This window comes from Miscanthus floridulus, chromosome 7 (genome assembly GCF_019320115.1).
Source record: "Miscanthus floridulus cultivar M001 chromosome 7, ASM1932011v1, whole genome shotgun sequence".
Lineage (NCBI taxonomy): Eukaryota > Viridiplantae > Streptophyta > Magnoliopsida > Poales > Poaceae > Miscanthus > Miscanthus floridulus.
The window spans coordinates 112,904,728-112,912,694 of record NC_089586.1 but is presented as its reverse complement, the minus strand read 5'-3'; the positions used below and the strand labels follow the sequence as shown (position 1 = coordinate 112,912,694).

At 51.2% G+C, this 7,967-nt stretch overlaps 1 pseudogene; it reads right to left on the bottom strand.

Moving 5' to 3' along the window:
* Window positions 1-6,579: 6,579 nt before the first annotated feature.
* On the bottom strand, window positions 6,580-7,318 carry LOC136464311 (17.8 kDa heat shock protein-like; annotated as a pseudogene).
* Between the last annotated feature and the right edge of the window lie 649 nt (window positions 7,319-7,967).

Sequence of the window (7,967 nt, the reverse complement as noted above, 5' to 3'; positions counted from 1 at the left end):
GGAACCTTATTGGAGTTGATCAGACTCTGGCACCCAGCATCCAATCACATTTCTCTCAGCGTCTGGTCGTAACCAGACGACTTCTCCTTGATCAAATGAACTGACCGGACTCTACTGCCAGCATCCGGTCACAACCGAACCAGCGTCCAATCAACATTTGACCCTCCATTCACTTCACACTCAAAATCATATGTGAATCAAGTTTGCTCCAATTGATCTTAGGGCTACTTTGGAGCTACCTAGTGCTAGATTTGATAAGTGTGCACCACACCTAACCCACTAGACTCACCTAGATCAAGCTACTAGTCCATACACCCTTAATAGAATGGCCAAAGGAAAAACAAAGTCCTAAACTACTCTAAGTGTCTCTTCAACACCAAACGATACTTAGAACTAGTCCGTCCTTAACCTTGTCGTCCATCCTTTGAAAACCAAAACGATTTCCATCGTAGGGGCATGACAACCATGATTGCCCAATCAATTGCCATTACCGTGACCTAACTTAATTGCCTCTACAAAACACACATTAGTCATAGTAATCTTGTATTGTCATTAATTACCAAAACCCAACTAGGGGCCTAGATGCTTTCAAATGTGTTTCGACTCTTTCCATAGTTAAGGCTTAAAAAACTCGGGATGCGGGCAAAAAACTCTGATCATGCTGGTAAGCAAAAACGCCATAGCCGCTGGGGCATAGGTTTCTTGCGGTCCGACTAGTTTTACTTAGCGTTTGTTTCCGCAACCCTAGCTTCTAGATCCTAACATGAGAAAGGGTTGAGCATAGAGAATGTCTATCAGATAGATATGCTCTTATCAGCCTCCGAGTGAGGGCCGACCCCTTGCCATTGCTAGGGTCGGGTGTCACTAAAGATCGAGGGGTTGATAGCGAAACCGATAAGAGAATGGGTGCGTAGATTAAGGGTAAAAGCGACATAGTTGTTCGATGTTCTAGGCATTGACGAAGACTTTGTCATCGATGGTCCTAAGCTTATAGGTGCCTGGTTGGAGCACCTCTATGACAACGTACGGTCCCTCCCACATCGGAGAGAGCTTGTGGCGGTTCTTGTTGCTCTGGACGAGGCGGAGCATTAGGTCCCCAACGTTGAAGGCCCGACCCTATAGTCAACGGCTGTGATACTGACGCAACACTTGCTGGTACTTGGCTGAGCGGAGGAGGGCAATGTCATGTGCTTCATCTAGCTGGTCCATGACATCCTCGAGGGATGCTTCGGCTCCCTGTTCATCGTACGCCCTGACCCTTGTCCCTCCATAATCGAGGTCGGTCGGGAGGATAGCCTCAGAACCGTAGACCATGAAGAATGGCGTGTAGCCAGTGGCCCGACTGGGGGTCATCCTTAGGCTCTAGAGCTCCACAAGAATCGCTTCATGAGGACGCAGTCCTTGTATAGGTGCTCGATGGGGAAAGCATGGTTCAGGCATGGCCCTTCGAGCAGCTTCTCAAAGTGGTCCGGGGTACCCTCGGTGGGCTTCCGATGCCCTTAAGGTCGGTAGTGGCCATGAGCGAGCCCTCGCGCTGCTACTTGTTCTTCTTCTTGGTGGGGCGGTTGGAGGCGCCTTCACCGGTGTCCTCGTCCCGCTTTGCCTTGCCTTTGGGGTGGTCAAAAATTGCCCCGACCGCCTCCTCGCCTGAGGCGTGGCTGGTGGCAATGTCGAGGAGCTCCTTGGTGGTTCACATGCCCTTACATCCTAGCTTGTGAACTAGGGACTCATAGGTGGTCTCGGATAGGAAAGCTCCTATGACATCGGCGTCGGCGATGTCGGGCGGCTCATTGCACTACTGGGAGAAGCGCCGGATGTACCCACAAAGAGTTTCCGTGGACTTCTGTCGGTAGTTTTTGAGATCCCATGGGTTCCCAAGATGAACATATGTGCCCTAAAAGTTTCCCACAAAGGTCTCTTTTAGGTCCGCCCAACTTTGAATTCGGTTGGGCGGAAGGTGTTCCAACCACGTTCGCGCCGAATCAGCCAGGAACAATGGAAGGTTGCGGATAATGAAATTGTCACTATTCGTTCCATCGGCTTGGCAAGCAAGCCGATAATCCTCAAGCCACAATTTGGGGTTTGTTTCCCCGAAATATTTTGGAATGTTGGTCGGTGGTCGGTACCACAGTGGGAAGACGACATTGAGAATGTGTCAGCCAAAGGCCTGAGGTCCTGGCAAGTCAGGGCTCGGGCTTTGGTCCACGCCGCTGTCATAGCATCCACCATAATGAGGGTGGTAGCCGTAGCTAGCCTCCTCCCTCTCATCGCCGTGGACACGCCTATGGGCATCCAGGGTGTTGTGCACATCATGGTGGAGGCCGAGACGCTGATGCAACAGGGCCACGGCGTGCGGCCTACCACTTCGCTATGCCTGGTCGACTGACATGTCCTTGTCGGGTCGCTCTGAGGGTGCGTGCTGGCTGGCGTCGAGCTCACATCATTGGGACAGCGAGCTCTTGGCCTGCTGCGCCGCCGCACGCCCAAGTAGCGTGCGAATGTTATGATGGGCCTAACGATCCTCGAGTGTCGAGGACTCCAGAAGCCTCTAGAGCAAGGCCACCACAACAGCGATGTTCTGGATTGCCTGGTTGTTGTGTGGGAGGGCTTCATCGATCTCGATGATCCTCTGGTTCACATCGCGGACCACGGTGCATGCACGCCTACTTTCTCCATGGCGCTCAAGCTGGAGTCGCGCTTCTACGAGCTATTGGTGCCGCGCCCTTAGCTACTCTACCCATAGGCGAGGTGGGCCCCCTACATCCCCCCCGACCTTGTCGTCAAGGTCGTCTGCTAGGGTAGCCCTCCCTCGCGGATGCTTTTGATGTATCCCTTGAGGTACCTGCCATGAAACATTCTCATGAGGGGTGATGGCTCCCCCTACTGGAGTTAGAGTCGGAGGGCGACTTCGATTCTCCCGCGAGAAGGTTGTGGAAAGATTCCACGACGTACTCGGTCATCCCTACAAACTCATCGTTTGTAGGGGATAGGGGCGTGTGCTGCACCACAAGGTGGCCAACGGTCTTTACAGCATTGCGCAGACCAAACAGGAGCATTGTCAGGGCGCTCCGGATGAGGTATTCTAGGGAGAGTGGCTCTCCTTCGGCAAGCTATGTCATGACGTTGGCGAACAAGAAGGTGAGACGACACAGGTCCTTCTGGGACGGTCAGGGTCCTAGGAATGTGCCGAGCTAGCGCTCTAGCCTCCGATAATCAAAGTCAAGGAGTTGGTCGCTCCTAGGGACATGGGCCTCTAGTGCATGCAGCTGTAGCTCTTCGAGCATCTCTACGATCGCATCGAGACCGGTGGAGTGGAGAGGCTGGACGACGGTGGGAACCTGCGCTAACTCTCCCTCCGTCGTAACGATGAAGTCTAGGTTTCCGAAGCGCACGTGCACGTCTGGGACCCAGCTAACGCGGTGACTTGCCAACCGAGTCCTAATATGGACGTCGAGATGTGCAAAAAGCCCCTACCTAACGCACCAACTGTCGGTGTTTTTGGACCACCGACGAGTAAATTTGTATTTACGCGTCTGGCTCGGATGGTGTGCTCAGAGGGCACAAGGGTTTATACTAGTTTGGGTGAAATGTCCCTACGTCTAGTTCGCTGCTGCTCGTGTTACTGGCACTTGGTTTGCAGTAGGAGTTACAAACAGACGAGAGAGGGAGAGGATTCCAAGTCTCTGGTAGAAGGAGTGAACGGGTGCTGAGAGCTCGCTTGCCGCTCAGCCATGTGCTCGTGTCATGCTCTTGTGTCAAGATCCCCCCGATCTCCCCCTCATCGTGTGCCCTGCTTCCCCTTTTATAGGTAAAGGGAAAGTGCGGGTTATAGAGGAGGAAAAGGAGAAGAACAAGAGAGAGAAGAAGGCTTTTAGGGTTGTCGGGTCCTTCTTCTCCTTCATGCGGGTTCCGCCAATCCTATAGATGTCAACAGGGATGGCTCCATGTCATGGCCCTATTCATCACTGGTGCAATGTGTAGGCATCATCTGTCGGTCATGGCATTCCACTCTGTCCTAGCGGGCATCGTGGTGAACTGACGCGCCTCCGTACGAGGATTAGGCAGAATAGCACCGGCACGCCCGACACTATTCTTGATGTAAATCCCCAGGTATGGCCTATCATGGCCATGGGTTACATCGAGGCATGCCAGCCTCTTCTCTGGCGTTAGAGTTTTGACCCAGGCCCATACGCTTGGACCTAGAGTGGTTGGTAGCGGTATGGGTCCCCGTCGAACGAGACGGAACCCGCGTCCTCGAGGTCGGGCGAGACGAAGCCCGCGACCTTGGGCGAGACGGAAACCGCATCCTTGGGGTCGGGCGAGACGGAGCCCGCACCCAAGGGGTCGGGTGAGACGGAGCCTGTGGCCTTGAGGTCGGGCAAGATGGAGCCCACGGCATCGAGATCGGGCGAGACGAAGCCCATGGCCTTGGGCGAGACAGAACCCGCGTCCTTGGGGTCGGGCGAGACAGAGACCGTGACCTTGGATGAGACGGAAACCATGTCCTTGGGGTCGGGCGAGACGGAGCCCGCACCCAAGGCGTCGGGCTGAGATGGAGCCCACGGCCTCGAGGTCGAGTGAGACCTTTTAATACGTCTCGAGCCATCCGGGGAAGTCAGCGTGGACGCTAACTTCCTTGCTTTGGGTATCCCTAATATCGATACCCGACATATATTTTGTGTTTTCTATAGCCATGTAATCCTAAGAACTTGTACCTTTCAGTTTTCTAGTATCTGAACTTATATTTATGTAAATGCAACTCCCTGAACACATAGTGTTTGAGTTATGATTTTTGCTCTCGAGTCTCAACTCTACATGATAATTTACAAGTTCCTCATTTGATTAAAAGCAGCTGCTTAGTAAATTCTGTATTTCTGCTGTAAATATTTTCGTGTGGGATTCTGTTAGAAATCAAATCGATTTAAAGGGATGCATGTGTCTTTAGAACTTTTGATGTCAACTAATTGGATACTCATTCAAATGAACTTGCAGACTGGGATTTCCTCATTGAGCGATGATGAGCATGTGGTGGAAAACTTGAACGAACATGGTTTTGTGCAAGGTGAAAGTGCTACATGATCATCATCTAGAAAAAAAGTGCAGCAATAGAGTTGCAGGTTCATCAGGTGAGACGCAATGCACCTAAAGAATTTTCAAAATTTGCAGTCTCAGATCAAGAAGTGTTAAGGCATAGACTTTTTTTTGACACAAGTCCAGGAAAGAAGTCTGCTTGCAAACTGGAGCGATGAAGCTGCATGGTATGTTTAACCAACTCATGTGTTCCATGTTTTATGTTTTGTATATAGCTGCTATAATATAGTAATGCTGTTCAACCTAACAATTAGTTTTTCTTTGTATTTTTCTCTTATACCCATCTAATGAATTAGCTCTCAGTTTTGTGTTTTCTATAGCTGCAGGTGCATAATAAAAAGAGGAAGAACACATAGGAACAAGGAAACCTATCATAAACTTACATGCCATGAAGACATGAATATGAGCACACTTATTTTAGGAGATGCAAGAGAAAAAACCCAGAATCTGAGCACTCTCATTTTAGAGAGATAGAAGACAGGTAAATAGAACAAGTACAATCATTTTGGGAGGCATGCAGATGTGCTAACCTTGATGAAGTCCATGTTGTTCCTCATTTTCTTCAGGATTGAGACCCAGGTGATGCCCTCCTACGCTTCTCCCACCATCCACTTCATCATGGTTTTCGGTAGGTGGCTTGTTCAGATCGAAGAACTGGTCTTCTTCTTCACCTGGTGTGTTTAAGTCAAGTATGGCCATGGAGGTGAATGGGAGGAGAAGGTAAATGCTTCTATGGCCATGGAGGGCAAGGGCTCAGGTGGATGGTAAATGGTGGAAGCAGAAGCTACGGGCGGTGACTTAACTGACAAAAGTGAAAAAGGACGCCGGATTCAAAATTAGGATTTCAATTTTGAAGCTTTGCCTTTTGTGTGTAAAGAAAGGGTGCCACCTGTTTTGGCGCTAAAAATTTTATGCTGGGAAAGCTGATTTTCAGTGCTTGTCGATAAAAAGTTGGTGTGGATTTATTTAAGTACCGAATAGTGGGTGTCGTGGCAGGTTTTTATAAGATGAATGTATGTGTAGAAATGATAAGACATGTGCATATTTAATGAAGCATGTTACAATATCTCACTTGGAATGATTAGGATATAGGGGTACGTAGGTTTTTATGCTTCCTCGGTACACTCGTCTATGTCTAGAAGGACACTAATAATGGGACCGAGGGAGCAGATGGAAAGCAAATGAAGAACAGAGTTACAATGCGGTAGCTGCTGACGGAGGGAGTAGATGGAAAGCAATTGAAGAACAGAGTTCAATGTGGTACCTGCTGCCCATCACTCAGCTCCTCGTCCTTCCTCCTCTCTCTCTCTCTCTCCGATCGTCAACTATGGTACGCGATTCTGATCTCGACACTCAGAAGCGACACGCAACTAGCGAACTGCTCGTGAAACAGAAACCTTGTGATTTCTTAAACCACAACAAGATGAATTTCGCTACACGAGAAATTTGCGAGTCACACACAGGAAATGAAATGACTGTACAGAGACAAGAGATCCGCTCATTGCACGCACGCACGCAAGCACCAAACTACGCACGCATGGATACATATACATCGTCAGGCTTTGAAGCAAAGAGGGAGCTACAGCTACTGTACAAGCTGCAGGTTTTGACGCGGAGGCATGCACAAAACCATGCGTGGTTTGCAATGCATCGTCACGGCCAGAACCTGCAGCACACGGGCTTGCCGGCCGCCGTGGTGCCGCTTCTTGCCGCCGCCGCCCTTCCGCTTGGGCACGGTCACCGTGAGCACCCCGTCCGCCATGGCCGCGCGCACCTCGTCCGCGGCCGCGTCGTCCGGCAGCCGGAACTGCGTCTCGAACGCGCGCGCGCCGGCCCTCTCCCTGCAGTGCCACCTCACGGTCACGGCGCCGTCGGTGCCCCCGTCCTCTTCCTTCGCTTCCTCGTGGCCCGCCGCCGCGCCGCCGCCCTTATTGGCGTCGTCGTCGTCGTCCTGCTTGCCGCCGCGGACGCGGAGGATACGGCCGTCCACCTAGCTCGACGGCCACCTGCTCCTTGGTCAGGCCCGGGACGTCCATCATGAACACGTGCGCGTCCCGAGTCTCCTTCCAGTCCGTCGGTGGCCGCGTCTTGCCGACGCCGCCGGCGTCGGGGAAGAACCTATCGAGCAGCATGCGAGACAGCGCCAGCGACATCCTACTAGTCTTCGTCTTCTCTAGCCGGGGTTGTTGCCTTGTTGGATTGGCTGACAAGTGTCGATCGAGCTCGGTTAACAAGTTGCTTACTCCTAGTAACTTTGTCTCGTAAAATTTACAGGGTGCTTGTTTTATAGGCGCCATGCGCGGTGGCGGGAATTTGCGAGAAAGATGCAGAACGCGCGCACCGGCTTCTCAATTCTGGCCAGAGGAATCGTCTGGTTGTGTCTAGAACTCTAGTACTAGTGCAAGTGCAAGTCGCCGGAGGGCACAGGCGCGCAACCCGCCCTACGCTGCGAGTTCGAGTTCCTTCGGCAAGCATCTCATTGAGCTTGTTCGCATGTGATTTTCAGTCAGGCTTATCGGTTAGCCAATAATATTTTTTTTTCCTAACCTAGAAACTAACCAATGAACAGGTTGATTATTAAACATTACTATAAAAAGTATTTGTAGGAGCGGCTGACGATGGTTTGTAGAGATGACTCGGCCAACTGCCCTTACCATACCATCTCTACAAATCATGTCTTTATAGGAGCGGTTCTCAGACCGTCCTTACAAATCGATTTGTAGAGACGGCTGGTGTTATCAGCCGCCCCCTACAAATCGATTTGTAGGGGCGGCTGATACTGTAGCCGCCCTTACAAAATCGATTTATAGAGGCGGCTATAGTACCAGCCGTCTCTATAATACCTATTTGTAGGGGCGGTTCCGTCTATAACCGCT